The following is a 19,415-nucleotide window of genomic DNA, read 5'->3' on the forward strand; positions in this document are numbered from 1 at the left end:
GACCATTATATCTACTACTGCGGGCAGGAATCCCTCAGAAGAAATGGAATAGCCATCACAGTCAACAAGAGTCCAAAATGCAGTACTTGGATGTAATCTCAAAAACAACAGAATGATCTCTGTTCATTTCCAAGGCAAATGATTCAATATCACAGTAACCCAAGTCTATGCCCCAACCACTAACGCTGAAGAAGCTAAAGTTGAACAGTTCTATGAAGATCTACAAGACCTTCTAGAACTAACACCCAAAAAAGATGTCCTTTTCATTATAGGGGACTGGAATGCAAAAGTAGGAAGTCAAGAAACACCTGGAGTAACAGGCAAATTTGGCCTTAGAAGACAGAATGAAGCAAGGCAAAGACTAATAGAGTTTTGCCAAGAAAGTGCACTGGTCATAGCAAACACCCTCTTCCAACAACACAAGAGAAGACTTTACACATGGACATCACCAGATGGTTGACACTGAAATCAGATTGATTATATTCTTTGCAGCCAAAGATGGAGAGCTCTATACAGTCAGCAGAACAAGACTGGGAGCTGACTGTGGCTTGGATCATGAACTCCTTATTGCCAAATTCAGACTGCAATTGAAGAAGGGGGAGAAAAACACTATACCATTCAGGTATGACCTAAATCAAATCCCTTATGACTATACAGTGGAAACGAGAAATATATTTAAGGGACTAGATCTGATAGACAGAGTGCCTGATGAACTATGGATGGAGGTTCGTGACATTGTACAGGAGACAGGGATCAAGACCATCTCCAAGAAAAAGAAATGCAAAAACACAAAATGGCTGTCTGAGGAGCCGTTTCAAATAGCTGTGAAAAGAAGAGAAGCGAAAAGCAAAGGAGAAAAGGAAAGATATACTCATTTGAATGCAGAGTTCCAAAGAATAGCAAGGAGAGATAAGAAGGCCTTCCACAGCAATCAATGCAAAGAAATAGAGGAAAACAATACAATGGGAAAGACTAGAGATCTCTTCAAGAAAATTGGAGATACCAAGGGAACATTTCACACAGAGATGGTCTTGATAAATGACAGAAATGGTATGTACCTAACAGAAGCAGAAGATATTAAGAATACACAGAAGAACTATACAAAAAAGATCTTCATGACCCAGATAATCACAATGGTGTGATCACTCACCTAGAGCCAGTCATCCTGGAATGTGAAGTCAAGTGGGCCTTAGAAAGCATCACTATGAACAAAGCTAGTGGAGGTGACAGAATTCCAGTGGAGCTGTTTCAAATCCTGAAAGATGATGCTGTGAAAGTGCCACACTCAATATGCCAGCAAATTTGGAAAACTCAGCAGTGGCCACAGGACTGGAAAAGGTCAGTTTTCATTTCAATCCTGAAGGAAGGCAATGCCAAAGAATGCTCAAACTACCACACAATTGCACTCACCTCACACACTAGTAAAGTGATGCTTAAAATTCTCCAAGCCAGGCTCCAACAGTATATGAACTGTGAACTTCCTGATGTTCAAGCTGGTTTTAGAAAAGGCAGAGGAACCAGAAACCAAATTGCCAACATCCGCTGGATCATCGAAAAAGCAAGAGAGTTTCAGAAAAACATCTATTTCTGCTTTATTGTCTATGCCAAAGCCTTTGACTGTGGATCACAATAAACTGTGGAAAATTCTGAAAGAGATGGGAATACTAGACCACCTGACTTGCCTCTTGAGAAACCTGGATGCAGGTCAGGAAGCAACAGTTAGAACTGGACATGGAACAACAGACTGGTTCCAAATAGGAAAAGGAGTACGTCAAGGCTGTACATTGTCACCCTGCTTATTTAACTTATATGCAGAGTACATCCTAAGAAACAAGCTGGAATCAAGATTGCTGGGAGAAACATCTATAATCTCAGATATGCAGATGACACTACCCTTATGGCAGAAAGTGAAGAAGAATAAAGAGCCTCTTGATGAAAGTGAAAGAGGAGAGTGAAAAAGTTGGCTTAAAGCTCAACATTCATAAAACTAAGATCATGGCATCTGGTCCTATCACTTCATGGCAAAAAGATGGGAATACATTGGAAACAGTGGCTGACTTTATTTTTCTGGGCTCCAAAATCACTGCAGATGATGATTGCAGCCATGAAATTAAAAAATGCTTACCTCTTGGAAGGAAAGTTATTACCAACCTAGACAGCATATTAAAAAGCAGAGACATTACTTTACCAACAAAGGTCTGTCTAGTCAAGGCTATGGTTTTTCCAGTGGTCATGTATGGATGTGAGAGTTGGACTATAAAGAAAGGTGAGCACAGAAGAATTGATGTTTTTAAACTGTGGTTTGGAGAAGACTCTTGAGAGTCCCTTGGACTGCAAGGAGATCCAACTAGGCCATCCTAAAGGAGATCAGTCCTGGGTGTTCATTGGAAAGACTGATGTTGAAGCTGAAACTCCAATACTTTGGCCACCTGATGCGAAGTGCTTACTCATTTGAAAAGACCCTGATGCTGGGAAAGATTGAGGGCAGGAGGAGCAGGGGACGACAGAGGATGAGATGGTTGGATGGCATCACCAACTCGATGGATATGGGTTTGGGTGAACTCCGGGAGTTGGTGATGGACAGGGAGGCCTGGCTTGCTGCAGTTCATGGGGTCACAAAGAGTCAGACAGGAGTGAGCGACAAACTGAACTGAAACAAAAAGAACAAAGAATGTCCTCATCATCTCCTATACAAAGGGACTGTAACTCACCAGGCTCCTCTGTCCATGGGATTCTCCAGGCAAGAATATTGGAGTGGGTTGCCATGCTCTCCTCCAGGGGATGTTCCCATCCCAGGTATCAAACCTAGGTCTCCTGCACTGCAGATAGATTATTTGCCATCTGAGCCACCAAGAAAGCCCAAGAATACTGGAGTGGGTAGCCCATCCCTTCTCCAGGGGATCTTGCAATCTCAGGAACTGAACCACGGTCTCCTGCATTGCAGGTGGATTCTTTACCATATGAGGTACCAGGGAAACCCATAATAAATACATAATAAACATTCAAAGAATTTAGTTCTTTTCTGGATAATTTTCAAAAGTAAGTTGTAAAAGTAAGTTTTCTGTTTATACTTGTTATATCCTGACCATTTTAGATATTTTTGTTTTAAGAGGGTCAAGACTATTCCATTTGTTGTTGGAATAAACTGGTTTACTTGAATTATAGAGGAAACTCGATAACGACAGATGTCCCCAATTCTTCTAAAGAACAGAACTGAGTCAGCATCAAATCTGAAAAAAAATTCAGATTGACCCAAGGGAAAGTGCTCTTTTGCAAAATGACTATCTCCTAAACAAAATGCTTTTCTACTATTTCATCAGCTATTCTCTGTCATAAAGATCCTCTTGTTAGGAAAACAACATTTGAGGACATCAAGAATGTGGTTAGTGATGGCACTATGTGAACCAAGAGTGGATCAATGCCCCTTACATTACAGTTAACTATACAGTCAAAGATCAATGTTTCAAAGCAAGTGGACTATATAAAATAAATTTGGACAGTTAATGTTTTCAAACCATACAAATGTCTGTGGAAGTACAATAAGCAAATGGCCAGTGACTAGCAGACCACCCTACCTGCCTCCTGAGACATATATATGCAGGTAAAAAAGCAACAGTTAGAATTGGACATGTAACAATAGACTGGTTCCAAATTGGGAAAGGAGTGCGCCAAGGCTGTATATTGTCACCCTGCTTCTTTAACTTATATGCAGAGTACATCATGCGAAATGCCGGGCTGGATGAAGCACAAGCTGGAATCAAGATTTCCGGAAGAAATATCAATAACCTCAGATATGAAGATGACACCACCTTTATGGCAGAATGCAAAGATGAAAGTGAAAGAGGAGAGTGAAAAATTTGGCTTAAAACTCAGCATTCAAAAATGAAGATTAATTTATCCAGTCCTATCATTTCATGGCAAATAGATGGGGAAACAATGGAAACAATGACAGACTTTATTCTGGGGGACTCCAAAATCACTGCAAATCGTGACTGCAGCCATGAAATTAAAAGACCCTTGCTCCTTTGAAGAAAAACTATGACCAACCTAGACAGCATATTAAAAAGCAGAGACATTACTTTGCTGAAAAGGTCTGTCTAGTCAAAGCTTTGGTTTTTCCAGTAGTGTAGTATGCATGTGAGAGTTGAACCATAAAGAAAGCTGAACGCTGAAGAATTGATGCTTTTGAACTGTGATGTTGGAGAAGACTCTTGAGAGTCCCTTGGACTATAAGAAGATCAAACCAGTCAATTCTAAAGGAAATCAATCCTGAATATTCACTGGAAGAACTGATTCTGAAGCTGAAACTCCAATACTTTGGCCACCTGATGAGAAGAGCCAACTCATTGGAAAATACCCTGATGCTGGGAAAGATAGAAGGCAGGAGGAGAAGGGGATGACAGAGGATGAGATGGTTGGATGGCATCACCACCTCCATGGACATGAGTTTGTGCAAACTCCGGGAGTTGGTGATAGACAGGTAAGCCTGGTGTGCTGCAGTCCATGGGGTTGCAAAATGTCAGACACGACTGAGTGACTGAACTGAACTGAGCTAGAAATATTAATCTTGTCTCTTTACTACCATCAGGCGGTCTTGGCTAAGTTATTTAGGTTTGATTTCAAAAAATGTAAACATAGTGAAAAAGGTTAAAATATAAAATCATACACCATTACTTAAAACAGACTGGGCACTGGCTTCTCTGGTGGCTCAGTGGTAAAGAACCTGCGTGCCAATGTAGGAGACACAAGTTCCATCCCTGGTCGGGTAAGATCCCTTGTGCGCCGGAACAGCTAAGCCAGCATACCATAACTATTGAGCCTGTGCTAGGGAGCCCACCTGCCACAACTAATAACGCACACGAGCCCTAGATCCTGTCTTCCACAGGAGAAGCCACCGCAGTGAGAAACCTGCTCACTGCAACTAGAGAGTAGCCCCTACTCGTCATAACTAGAAAAAAATGTCCCCCTGGCAAAGACCCTGCACAGCAAAAATACATAAATAAAATTTAAAAAAAAAAAAAGAAGATTGGACAATGTGTGTAGCTACACCTGTCCAGATAAGAGCATTCATGTGAATCAGGCATGTTTACGCATGCTTTTTGAGACTGGGCTCTTTTCAATTCATAGAGTGAAAAAAAAACCTGAAGGTTGCACAATCGTGTAAGAATCAATTTCCCTTGTAGCAGGCTATTTTCCTCTCCTGCTTCAGAGTGTGGCACTGCACCCTGAGGAGCCTCTCATGTGGACAGTCTAGCGAAGAAGAGAGTAAGATGGCTCAAATGCTCCTTCTGCGTAAAATCAACTAGGGGTAAGGCGTCCTTTTTACTTCATTTTTTTTAAAGCTACAGTTTATTTTTAATGACTGATAATTATGTCTCAGGCATTTGGCTAGGACTTCCCTGGTGGCTCAGACGGTAAAGCGTCTGTCTACAATGCAGGAGACCTGGGTTCGATCCCTGGGTCGGGAAGATCCCCTGGAGAAGGAAATGGCAATCCACTCCAGTACTCTTGCCTGGAAAATCCCATGGACAGAGGAGCCAGGTAGGCTACAGTCCATGGGGTCGCAAAGAGTCGGACACAACTGGGCAACTTCACTTTCACTTTCACTAAACTTTTTAGATAGTTTTATTAAACAAAGTGCTTTTAAAATAAAACTAAGTCATAATTTAAGTGTCTTCATTAATACAGCAAAAAAATCATACGCTCTCTGAAATTAAAATTCCACTTTGTGGTTAGTTAACAACCACTTAAATTCCTACTTAAGAGATGCAGGAGACAAAGACTAACCAATGGAATAGGAGGAATTTCTTCCTCCAGGTCTAGGTAACCCGGGGGAGCAGATGATGGAGAAGACACTCCAGTAATTCCAGAGTTCCCATTTTTACAAACTGAATTATCTAAGAAATTCATAAGAAAACAAGTCTGGATCTGTAACATCTTCAAAACACCTAAGTCCCTCTCTCCGTCTCCTCAGTGCCAATTAGCAGAATTACCATCATGTGGATTCTCATGTGAATTCAGAGTGGTGGTTTTTAATATAAACTCTCCAGATTGGTTACTGTTTTATATAAAATTACCAGCTCAATGGACATGAGTCTGAGCAAGCTCCAGGAGATGGTGAAGGATGGGAAATCTAGCGTGCTGCAGTCCATAGGGTCGCAGAGTTGGACACGACTGAGCGACTTAACAACAGACTGAGCAACTGAACAATTGTCTTTTATATAAAATTATTGTCTTGCTATTCTTTTACTGGTAGAATGACACAATACTCTAGATTTGACAGAATGGGACTCGTTTAAAATATTCCATCTAGCTGTTTTCATTAGTCTTATTGCATTAAAAAAAAACAGTTTTTGTTTTGGAAAATATACTAAAGTTCGGTATATCTGACCTGTGAATAGTTTACAGGCCTTAAATATGGGTCAGTACTTTCATGGAAAGTACCTCTCCATGAAATGTTTATTTTTAGAAGGTATCTCTCTCCATGAAATGCTGCACAAGGAGGAGCCAGATAAGGGATGTGGGTGAGAAACACTTGCTTGGTTTACATTTTCACTGTGGTTATGCTGGGTAGCATTTTCCAAGGGAACATTTCCAGTTTGGATCAGAAGGCATGATGACAATATCACCCTCTTTTCTGAAGCACAAGCTCACAAGGCTTTTTCAGAGTCATAATGATCTCAGCAAAATTTCCTTCTTGAAAATAATACCAATGAATAGTTTTCTAAACAGACACTGTCAACTAAACCTAGTCACATTTGGTCTTCCATCTCTGTTTTAACGGCAGTTGACTCCAGAATTAAAGCACTGAAGTAAATGATCTTAATTTAGATGTCAAACAAAGAAAGGGAACAAAGACTATTTCCTCATACTTAGGTTTCACTGTAGCTCGATCTTTACAACTTTGATCAGTGCTATAAAGGAAATAGAGAGGGTACAAGAGTAATAGCAGAGATTTAAGATATACTAAAGGAAACCTCTCCAAGGAATTACATTTTTTTAATCTTTCTTTAAGAATTTTTTTTTGATGTGGGCCATTTTTTTAAGTCTTTATCAAATTTGTTTCAATACTGCTTTTGTTTTACGTTGTTTTTTTGGCTGTGAGACATGTGAGATCTTAGCTTCCTTACCAGAGACTGAACCCTCAGCCTGAACTGGAAGGCAAAGTCTTAACCACTGGACAACCAGAGAAGTCCCCAAAAGTTACATTTAAAGCTCAAACTTAAAGTATAAGAATAATCCAACCACCATTCATATTTTGAAAGGGGAAGAGCCAGAAGACTGGGCTTTCATTTAAAAGCTTAATACAGGTGTAAGAAAAATACAGATGCCAAAAATATATCTGAGTTTAGTCTAAGTCATGAGATAGCTAATGTTTGTTGTTTAAATGATTTTTATGAAGGGTTTAACCTCACAGAGGTTAGGACTATAGGGTGCCCCTACCATACTGAGGAAAAGTAACGCAAATCTGGAAGAGATTTTTGTTTCTGTACTTATTGCTTAGACATGCACCTGGTGAAATTCTTAGCAATTCAAACCGGGATTTCTCTGACTTGGGCCCAAAACTTATTCTTTATCAGATGACAAAAGAAGAGCAAGGTCAATTTAATATCCATTGTGAGATGCAATGGCAAGTCAGAATAACAGATCTCATATTTCCTGAAAAACAATGCTTGAAGCACAGCTGCTGTAAATGAAGTAGGAGCTGCCTGTATTTAAAAGCAAAGAATGAAGATCCCAAAGTGGAGGAAAATATCTTGAGTCATCAAGATAAATGCACAGAGAGATTAAAAATTTACTAGAGGCATATTTCATTAACATGGAAAGATGGCCACTTTAAATAAAATTTTTAAAAAATTATAAAACAGTACTCAGAGTATGGCCCCGTTTATGAAATTATATACCTGAGTGTGTTTATAGAAAAAAATCTAGATGCCACCTGAAATAGCATACAGAAAAAAAATCTAGAAGGAAGTATTTCAAAGTACTAACAGTAATTACTTCTTGATAGTAGATTATGGGTGATTTTCTTACACATTTCTGCCTTATTTTTTTTTATTCTAACAATGAGGATATTATGTTTAAAATGTAAGAAAAAAAAGTCTTTAAAAGGACATTTAACTGTATTGGTGAATACTGATTTAAAGCAGAATGTCTTTAATATGATAGATCTCACTTGTACTGCAAGCTAATTAATTATAAAGGATGTTTCGCAATTGTAGAATGACAGTTCAGATGGCATATTTTGTTCTTTGGCCAGCACTGAATTACTAAACAGTCAGACAAAGTACGCCCCTACAACAGTAGCAAAGAAAGGGAGATAGCAAATAATTAGAATATTCTGGAGAAAAGTAATTTTTGATGGCTCAGAAAAGCATAAACATGAATGTCCAGAAAATATCATACGGTTGTTAAACATATGTACACTTATTTATGATTTAATATCATTTTAATTTTTAAGAACATGGAGGTTGAGAGATGCTTAACATAAATACACGGACATATAGGTAGGAGGTGCAGCTAAGTTTCTTCAAATAATTTGGTCCTAAGCACAGAAGAGGGCTTCCTTGATGGCTCAGTGGGTAAAGCCATCACATTCCACTTGCAATGCAACAGACAAGGAAACAGGTTCGATCACTGGGTCAGGAAGATCCCCTGGAGGAGGAAGATGGCAACACACTCCAGGATCCTTGCCTGAAAAATCCTGTGGACGGAGGAACCTGGTGGGCTACAGTCCATGGGGTCACAAAGAGTCAGACATGACTGAGCGACTAAGCACACACACATAGCACAGCAAGAAATTGTCACTCCCCTCAACTTGTATGCCATTAAAAATAAAACAATACTCAGCCATAAAATAAGTCCACATCAGTCCACCAAAGTTCTAATTTTTTCCCAGACAAATGTTTCTGTTTTATGAAATATCGTGAATCTCAGGTTTTCTCCAAAATAATTTCTGTGTCAACCCTTTTTTCTCTTTTTTTTTGCTGATGTCTAAAGAATGCACTTAGTCTATCTGGAAATTCAATGTGACCAAAGAACATATCATGGCACCCGAAATATTCAAATAAAATGAGCTACATTTAATGCAGATTTTATTTATTTGACATTTTAAAATTCAAATCAGCAAGATAATTTGTTAAATTTTCTAATATGGTAGAATTGGCTTCATGAGAGTAGAATTTGGGCCCAATTAGACTGTTTACCAAACTCAAAACTGAACAAGCCTACTCTCCCAAGCCTCTTTCCTCTTATGTAAAATAATTATTATGGCACTACCTTTACTCACATGATAGAATTTGGGGGGATATAAGATGACAGATAAAGAATGTAAAATGACTTTAAGAATTATAAAAGAGTATATTAAGAAAAGGTGTAATGATGGTGTTAATTATAACTATATTGTTTTCATCATTAACTAATTTCATGTGTGTACAGCTTAGAGTAACACCCAAGTATACATCTAGTTTACTTATTCCAGTAAAAACCAACTGAGTGATTTATGTTAAAACTTCCAAGATAAATTTTGTTTTCTTTTAGGTACCAACACTCTGAAAAACATTGTAATAATTTTTCTATGAACCCATGAGAAATGTAGAAAACAGTGACTCTCCAGATATTTTCTAAGTACCCGGATAGAACTTGAAGCATGCATGTAAAACTGAAATATGTTCTGAGGTCACTTGAAGAAACAAGGAATATCCTATCCCAAAGTGAGAAATTAGATAAAATGTGTTTTATCCCAAATAAAGCAAGCTTTATGAAAGTTTAAATACCAGTCAAGATATTTAACATTATAACAAGAATGGCATTTTCAAGACAGCATTTGAGAAAAAGGTAATTAACTCTGCTTGCTAAATAAACAGCACATTTAAATAATAACATGTACATATCTTCCACATATTTTGTATTTTCTGACATCAAATTGATACTTGAATTATTTTGTATCTAGACCCCACTAAAGTAAAAATAGTTCACTTTTCTGTGGCCCTCAGCAAAGGTCATATAATCATCCAAGGTTGTAGGATCAAAATCTACACATGCATTCCCATGAGGTCTGACCACACAGCTGAAACACTGCTGACAGCTCTGTGTCCATGACTTACAGTGATTTGCTTCTGCTCAAACTGCCAACTTCACCTATAAAACCACATTCCAATGAAAATTTGAAACAAAGGAAATAAAACAATGCTCAAGATAACTGATTTCACTGCATGAAACAGGGTCAAGTACAACATATCTTTATTTTGTTTAAAGCTCGCTGAAATTTTCTTACAAGTCAAAAGTTATCATTAAAGATTCAGGATGCAGCGTGTTATACAATTTTTGTTATGACATACAAGTCCAGGACCTCTTTCCCTGCTCTACTTTATGTAGTTGTGGTAAGGCCCACAAGCATGACTTGATGGAGGTGTGAATCTATATATGACATGCCATGAGCATATTAAATCTATTCTTCCCATTAAGTTGCTGAAGAGCCTTCCACTATACAAACCAAACAGGACATTTATTCTCAGAGAACTTAAACTATAAACTTGATTCAAATGCATATAAAAATTGTAAATGAAGGTGAGCAGTGTGTAAAATAAAATGCAGGATTAAAACAAGTGTTTTTTTACATTTTAAAAAATGTTTGCACTGACAATGATATTGTTAGAGAAGAGGGAGATGGATAAAAAATAGTTCACATCCTAAATGTAATGTTACTAATACAGTTTTACCTGCAAGGATTTTTCTGGCTTTAACTCAACAAAATCCATTATCCTGGGTGGTAATGGAGCCTTGTACTTCACTCATCTCAGGCGTCTTTAGTATCCTGAGCTGCCTTAAAGCTGTGATACAGTAAAATATCAAGCAGACCCCACTAAGCATTTGTAAACTACAATAGCCCCCCATTTTGCCTACAAGCCACACACTCTCAAGCTGAGCTTTGCTCATTCGCTTGTTTCATTTCATTGTACAAGCAGGCTAATTTGGAAATGGCTAGGTTACTTGGGAACACCTAGAGGTTCAAAACAATCCCACTTTCTTACTTGACCACCCAAAGAAGTAGATCCATAATACAACACTTGAGGGAACTGTAAAATGGTGCCTGGGTACTGAAGGAATGAACAGCAAATAGCAGCACTAGTAAATAAAATGAATGCATTTCACCTTCCAGCTCGTCTGTGCTTCCTGGGACACAACACATAAACATGAAAGGGTTGGGACAGAATTTCAAGGAAACTGATGTCTTTCAACATTCACTTGGCAAGATGCTGGACACAAAATAATACCACAAGCCACCTCCCTTTCCCATCAGTGTAAATTCGGGGCTCTCAAATCACCCCCCACAAACCCCAATTAAAAATAAAGGAAAAAGGCAGGCTATAACACAGATTGTCCTAAGTGGTCACAATGAAACTAAGGGACAATAACAAGAATAAATCTTGCATTAATCCAAATGAAGTCAATGAATAATAATACAAACCAGAAGCATAGTCTCAAAAATAAGCAATTATCTCCAAGCATGCAAGGGCATTTAAAACCCATAAAAATCATTGCAAAGCACACTCTGCATATAAATATGTTTCATAAATGCTAAGTAACATGTGTATAGATGATATGCATATCCACAGGATATCCATTTGTGTGATTACAATCAAATCTGTACACTAAAAATGAAACTCTATCTGGCAAATTATTTCTCAGCAAGAGTACACCAGAATATGAAATAAAAGGCTAAATTCTGGGGCTACCTTTTCTTAGCAATGAAGGAAATAAGCAAAATCACCTTATAATTGGGCCTGCAAGCTTAGGAGGCACCAAATGTGTTTTTGAAGGAAGGCCCGACCCTATATGTGAGAGCTGCAAATGAAATGATTCCTTTCAATAACATCTATTTCTTGGGAGCTCTTTTTCCACCCCCTGATTCTGTTGCTAAGCTTGGAAGGAAAGGAACCAAGTGGCTCAGTCTGCATTCTGAGCCAGTTCAAGATGAAATCAGAACACCAAACATACATTTTTTTTTTAAAATACAAGCAGATGCCTCCTTACTTCTCTCTCCCTGGCAACCTGCCTCTCTCCCAGCCCCATCACTGTCTCCACATCTTCCTCCCCATCTCTGAGGGAGTCATTGTTCAATGAAGGCCACAAATGTATACACAGGTCATTTAATAGCCAGCTAAATCAAGAAGCTAACCTCGCTCCCTGCTACTTACCATGCTGAGATCCGGAGAAGCTGTTGAAAGGAAGGAAAGATGCAAACTGAATCCATTTTCCTTGTGACCGAGTCGGATGCAGCCTCCGAACCCAACATCAGCAGCGGCTGCCGGGATTTCTTCCCCTCCCTCTCTGGTTGGCGACGGTGCTAATAGGAACCACCCTTCCAGCCCTCACTGGAGTATCAGCAGTCGAAGCGGCAGAAGCACCAGCATCACCACTTGGCCTCCTCCCTCTCGGAGGATGGGGTGAGCTCAGAAGCAGCCAGGAACTTGCAGCAGACACCTCCTCTGGCTCCTCCTCTCCTGCCCCCTCCTCCGAAACCCCACCCCTGCTGCGGTAGAGGCTGCCTGCCCTGGCAGCTGCCGGTTGTCATGGCAACCACCAATGGCAAGCGACCCGGCTAAGGGGGAGGGGAGATGTGCGAAAGGAGCTGCGGGGGCTGGAGGGGAGTGAATTCCTGCTGCTGCCCTCTGGGATGCTCTTGGTCTCTCCTACCCTGGACTTCAGGTTTTTAAAAATGGGGCAAGAGTGTATAGCCATGGGAAGAGAATAATTTAAATTTAATCGAAATGTAGACTGAATCACACAAGACAGCTTAACTGTTTTTTTTTTCATTTTCTATGGTTTTCCAATAAATGTTATTAAATTTGCCATTGAATAAATAATAGCAAATGCGGAGAAAGTTATATTATGTAATAGGAGATTATTATCACTCCAAATACGTTTGTCTTTTATAGCATCTTTTACTCAAAGGCACTCAAGGTTGTTAACAAGGAAAATGAGTGACTGAGATTTGCAATGTTTTAAGTCTGATTCCTTGCCACTGCTCTCTGCTTGTTCTTCTCACGTGAGTCACTGGTCTTACTGTTTTTTCAACTCCCTCTCTTAAGAGGAACTGGAGGTGTTTGGCATGCCCCTGTGGCAAAGGAAGTTAGAACAGAGGAAACAGAAATTCCTTGAGCAACCACTGCTGTCAGCCAGTGGATAGTTCCAAACCCTTTTAGTGTCAGACTCCTGAAGTGTTCAATTTCCTGCAGGAAATTCCATGCTATTTCCAGTATGCCCTTTTGGAGGTCCCAAGCCAGCTGGTGGTCTGGGTGGTCGGTTGATAGAAAGGATGTGAAAGCAGCAGTGGTGTGTTCTAGATGAATTCTGTTTCTAACTATAAATTATAAATGACACTAGTATTTATCTCGGGCAGTAGTTGTAAAGATCGAATGAGATAATGCACTAAAAGCACTGGGCATGTAGTAAGCATACAATAAATGTTTACTCTTATTACTATTATTAGTAGTGGTGGTAGAACATTGTAGCCACTCTTTGATCCAAGAGATTGAAGGAATAGCACGGCGATTTCAGAATGGGAAAAAATTAAGGCGAGAAAACAATGTGTGATAGCTGGGATGTTGATGATGATGGTTATGGTGACGATGATGGCAAAAACAGCAAGGCTCGGAGAGATTGAAAGTTCTCTAAAATGTGACAATTTAGGATATTGTAAGTCTTAAAAGAGTTAAATAAATTTCCCAAATCCACATGGCTAATACATAGCAGAGCCAGAATTAAAACTCTGACACTTCTATCACTAGCATTTGCTCTCTCAACCATTACATTTTCTGCCACTCCTCCGTGGAATAGAGGTACTCTTCTTTAAAATTTTAAAATTGTTTTTATTTTTTGGCCGTGTGGGATCTTTGTTGCTGCGTAGGCTTTTCTCTAGTTGTGGCGAGTGGGGGCTACTCTCTAGCTGGGCAGCACAGGCTTCTCATTGCTGCGCCTTCTCTTGTTGTGGAGCACGGGCTCTGGGTGCACAGGCTTCACTCAGTGGTTGCAGCACGTGGACTCTGGTTGCAGCTCCCAGGCCCTAGTGCACAGATTCAATAGTTGTGGCACACAGGCTTAGTTGCTTCATGGCATGTGGGATCTTCCCGGATCAGGGATCAAACCCAAGTCTCCTACACTGGCAAGCGGTTCTTTACCACTGAGCTACCAGGGAAACCCTTGAGATACCCTTTGTTCTTAACCTGTAGGGTTATTTACATATTTACATAGGATTAGTACAAATTTCAGTCAGACAATCTGGGCTTGACTGACTTTTGATATAATTTGGAACATGTTAATTAACTTCCCTGAACCTGTATTTCTTCAGCTGTGAGATGGAAATCATCATAGAACCTCATCATGGGAATCAAATAGTATGATGCACGTGGAGCATTAGCACATATCTAGCACATAGTAAGTGTTCAATAAATGTTAGCTGTGATTATTTGTTACTCATTCTTAAGTAATTAATGTTAAAATAGGAGAGGACTTTTTCCCCGCTTGGGTTCACACTTAATGTCAGGGCCTTATTCTAACAAAGCTGACTTGACGGTAATTAGGTGGTTGAGGAAAGGCTTGCAACTCATCCTCAACACTTGGCATTGCCTTCGCTTCGAGGGAACGCTGGCATCCTGCTCCCATCAGAGCCTCGACATTCGCACAGTCTACACACACTTGGACATCAGCATCACATAGATATAGTTGTATAGCATAAAATAATGGGTTGTTATAGCCTAGATTTTGTATTCTTCTCTGTATTTTATCTGCTGTCTCCACAAAAATGATCATGTAAGTAAGCAGAGAAAAAAGCTGCAGACCGTAGAAGCTCAGATGAAATCTTCCCCATAGGCCTTGTGAGGAAGCATTTCATCTTGAGTATCAAGAGCTGATTTGGGTGTGGTGAGTAACTCTACTTTTCTCTCTTCCTATCAACATAGAGTCAGTTGGAGGGGGAAAATGTTTGGTGTTCCCTATTTAAATAAGTCCATAATTTAACGACTCAAGCAGTTTTTGTTTAGTTGTGTCCAACTCTTTTGAGACCCCTTGGACTGTAGCCCACCAGGCTCCTCTGTCCATGGATTTCCCAGGCCAGAATACTGGAGTGAGTTGCCATTTCATTCTCCAGGGGATCCTCCCAAACCAGAGATGGAACACACATGTACTGTACTGGCAAATGGATTCTCTTCCACTGAACCACCGGGGAAGCCCACTCAAATAGTATTCTTCCCTTTTTTTTTTGTCATATCCATGCTGTACTGTTACCATTATTTAATAATACTTTTCTTTAGATGTTTAATTATGTGATATTTATTTTTGTTAACTTTAATTATTTGTTATTTACTTTAAAAGAAAATATGTCTCTGGCTTCAGCAGAACATTAATAAAATTAGGCATAGTAATGAGAATGTTCCCAGAGAAAGGCATGTAATGTAAAACAATATTTTTTTTAAACAGAGATTTCAGCTTTATTTGTAATGATTTTTAGTTAAAACAAAAAAATTTTAAATTTCACTCCTTCTCTTTATTGGCATTTCCTCTGAAATGCCGGTAATGCCACATTATCGTGTTCTATTTTCCCATGGTATCTATCATCTTTTAATATACTATGTTATTTATTGCATTTTTAAATTTTCATCTGTTTCTCCCCACTAGAATGCTAGCTATGAAATAGCAGTGATATTTGTTAGCTTATTTGTGAACAACACCTGACCCGTATTATATGCTCAATAAATATTTGTTGAATGAACAAGCCAGTAAATAAATCAACTATCAAAATTTTGCATTGAATTATGGATAAATAAGTTATTATAACATTATTTGTCCAGTTAAATATTTTTGATATTTCTAAAAATTATAAAGTAATTACAGTAATTATCCTTTTAGTACACATGCATATCAGCATAATGTGTATCTAATACATATTTTTAAAGTATATGTCTATTAAAATGGAAATGTTGGCCCACGCAAATTCAGAGTCATCTAGCATATTGCTGGCGGTCTTTGGGAAACACTTGTTTTGTTCTAAGAGCATCTTTTCCAGGAGTACTAAAGGTGACCAGACTGTCTACCTCTCCTTAAGACCTCTCTAAGTTTGACTCTGAATTCTATGTCTGGAAAAGAGATGGTGTGAATGTCTGAAAAAGTAGATGGCGTGTGTGGGTCTTGGCTCCAAAAGCAGCATTAAATTTTCAGGAGAAACCACAGCATTATGGGAGGAAGCTGCAAAGTTTGAGCTCAGGAGACAGACTACCTGGATTGAGTCCACACTTCACTATTTTCTTTTCTGAGTGACCTTGGGCAAGTTGCTTAATTTCTCTGTGCCTCAGTTTCTTTTGAAAATCAAAGTTCATGTGTGCCAAGAGCCAACATGTATTTGGCTTGTAATAAGTAATGTTATCTAATATTATTATTAATATAATTTTTAATGACTATGATTATACACAGCACATTTTTCTAGGTGTTTACAGAATACTCAGATCACTCCAAGCTATTCTAAGAACTACTGCCAGCAGACTATGAGGCATTCTGGAGATGTTTATCTCAGAGATAGGCCAATGTCCTGATTCCACCCCCTCCCCTCTGCCCTGGCAGAAGGGGCAACAAGCTAGGGATCATAGATGTGACTGTTGTTTATTCCCTGTCTATTCTGTAGGAGATTCTTAACATATTGTGTGTTCGCAGAGAACATTAAATGGAAGCATCCAGGATCTTCTTGAGGTCATTAAGGTATCATTCTGATCTCACTGCATGTCCTTTATCAATACTACCAGCAAGCAAGTATATCAGAAGCACTCTCCCATGAACTCCACACTCCTATGGCCAACCACCTTATGGATGACTCTACACTCTGCCTTTGCTCACCCTATATCCTCTGAAAGTCCCTTCTCTGCCCTAATTTCAGCCTTCAAGATTTATCCATCACCTCCTTCAGGGACTCTTCACTGACACCAGGATTAGCATGAGATTAGCATTAGAAATGAGATTCCTGCAGTCCCTTGTCACATCTTTATTAATATGCTAATGATGTTGGGTAAAGAATCCACCTGCAATGCAGGAAACACAGGAGACAGGGGTTTGATCACTGGGTCAGGAAGATCCCCGGGAGGAGGGCATGGCAGCCGTCTCCAGTCTTCTTAACTGAAAAATCCCATGGACAGAGAAGCCTGGTAGGCTATAGTCCAAAGGGTCACAGAGTCTGACACAACTGAGCATGCATGCACAGGTAGGTGATGATGCTGAACCATAAATATTTCTTAATCTTTTCTATTTGATTGTAAGCACTTTGAGGTCAGAAATACTGCTCATTCATTCATTTACTGATCCATTAATGCTGTACTAGGTACCAAGGACACAGCTATGCACACTTTTCAAAGAACTGTATATTCTCTGCTTTAGCTCCTCTCTGAAGACTCTGATGCTGGGAAAGATTAAAAGAAGGAGGAGAAGGGGACAACAGAGGATGAGATGGTTGGATGGCATCACTGACTCAATGGACATGAGTGTGAGCCAATGCCATGAGATAGTGAAGGGAGGGATACCTGGCATGCTGCAGTCCATGGGGTCATGAAGAGTTGGACAGGACCAAGCGACTGAACAATGACAATAACAACAGTATTGGATGCAAATTTCCTATGGCCACCCACCTGCAATGTAGACTCACCCATAAGGTGGTTGGCCATAGGAGGATGGCCATACGAGTTGTTTAGCAGATGCGAATCCTCCCCACAACAACACACACACACACACAATGAAAAAACTAATTGATGACCATGACACACAGCCCCAGGCCTCCTGGAGACTAAGGACTGATATACCCCTGTGATGCCAGCCTGCTGCCTCAGAGTTCAGTTCAGTTCAATTCAGTCTCTCAGTCATGTCTGACTCTATGAGAGCCCATGGACTGCCCCACACCAGGCTTCCCTGTCCATCACCAACACCTGGAGCTTACTCAAACTCGTGTCCATCAAGTCACTGATGCTATCCAACCATCTCACACTCTGTCGTCCCCTTTTCCCCCCTTCTTCAATCTTTCCCAGCATCAAGGTCTTTTCCAATAAGTCAGTTCTTCCATCACGTGGCCAAAGTATTGGGAGTTTCAGCTTCAGCATCAGTCCTTCCAATGAATATTCAGGATTGATTTCCTTTAGGATTGACTGGTTGGATCTCCTTACTGTCCAAGGGGCTCTCAAGAGTCTTCTCCAACACCACAGTTCAAAAGCATCAATTCTTCAGCGGTCAGCTTTCTTTGTGGTCTAGCTCTCACATCCATACATGACTATATGGAAAAACCATCGCTTTGACTAGATGGACCTTTGTTGGCAAAGTAATGTCTCTGCTTTTTAATATGCTGTCTAGGTTTGTCATAGCTTTTCTTCCAAGGAGCAAGCATCTTTTAATTTCATGGCTACAGTCACCATTTGCAGTGATTTTGGAACCCAAGAAAATAAAGTCTGTCACTGTTTCCATTGTTTCCCCATCTATTTGTCATGAAGTGTAGTGTCATTCAAAGAATGTGCATAAGCTGATCAAGTACCCTGAAACCCCTGCCCCCAACCAACATATTAAAAATGCTTTGCCAAAACCCTTCAGGGAGATCAAGGCTTTTCAGGGCTTAAGCCACCTGTCTCCTTGCATGGCCTTGTAATAAGCCTTTCTCTACTCCAAAAAGAAAAAAAGACTACAAAATTTTCTAAAATAAATGATATTGAGGGCTAAAACAAGAGAACTACAAGAAACTCTGATGGCATACAAAGGGAGAACATAACCAAACATAAACGTGTTTGAGAGCCTTGAAAAGACATTCCTGGAGGAATTGTGGAGTATGGTGGAGGCAGGTGGCTTCAGACAAAAGGAAGTGCATGCTGGTCCTGAGGTGTGAAAAAGAACACAGCATGTTACTCAGTTTTTGTTCTATGCGAGTACCTAGCATAGTACCCCAATAAAAACTTTTTAAAAATTACAAGTTTCATTTCAGTATATATATAGTTTTATTTTGATGTTTCTCTAATTTTTACTATGGGAGGCACCATAATTGTCCGAATTTTTACAGTGCTTACGAACTCAAAATATCATTACTTACTGTGCTGAGAGGAAAGGACATTAGCCAAGTAGTACGATAAGCACCTGTACCCCACTGGGAACAAAACAGTCTTAGTTCCTGTCCTGGTAGAACTTAAGGGTCTGATAGGTGGTGCAGCCAAAGAATAAGAAAGCCAACCACTAAACAAACAGCGAAATTTCACAAGTGCTATGAAGCAATGAACAACCTGGGGGTAGATAAGGATGGAGAAGTAGAGAGTGGGAATAACTCACTATGGGATGACTTTACACTTAGAAATGAAGTATGGATTATGCCAGCCCAGTAAAAGCTAAGAAAAGAGAGTTTCCAA

The sequence above is a fragment of the Capricornis sumatraensis genome, chromosome 9 (genome assembly GCF_032405125.1).
Source record: "Capricornis sumatraensis isolate serow.1 chromosome 9, serow.2, whole genome shotgun sequence".
Lineage (NCBI taxonomy): Eukaryota > Metazoa > Chordata > Mammalia > Artiodactyla > Bovidae > Capricornis > Capricornis sumatraensis.